The sequence below is a fragment of the Octodon degus genome, unplaced genomic scaffold, assembly GCF_000260255.1.
Source record: "Octodon degus isolate 3935 unplaced genomic scaffold, OctDeg1.0 scaffold00175, whole genome shotgun sequence".
NCBI lineage: Eukaryota > Metazoa > Chordata > Mammalia > Rodentia > Octodontidae > Octodon > Octodon degus.
The window spans coordinates 3,603,462-3,603,780 of record NW_004524751.1 but is presented as its reverse complement, the minus strand read 5'-3'; positions in this window follow the sequence as shown (position 1 = coordinate 3,603,780).

Genomic DNA, 319 nt, shown 5'->3' with positions numbered 1-319 from the left:
TCTCTCTCTCTCTCTCTCTCTCTCTCTCTCTCTGTATTTTATAGGGAAGGGTGGACAGTGTTCAGGGTCCCACTGCTAGACTGGACTCATAGTGATTCTACTGTTTATAGCCTCCGGAGCGCTGGGATTACAGGTGCGCACCACCATACCCAGTTTCAATTGCTGTCCCAGTGCCCCCCCGGGGGCGGGGCCAGCACGGCAGCACAGGTTGGATTCTTGATAGTCATACCACTATTTTTTCTTTTCTCCGTATTCCAAGTAATGGACATTTCCTACAGTCTTAAACTAAACATCTGGAGACATTTTAAAGGGCTCTGAA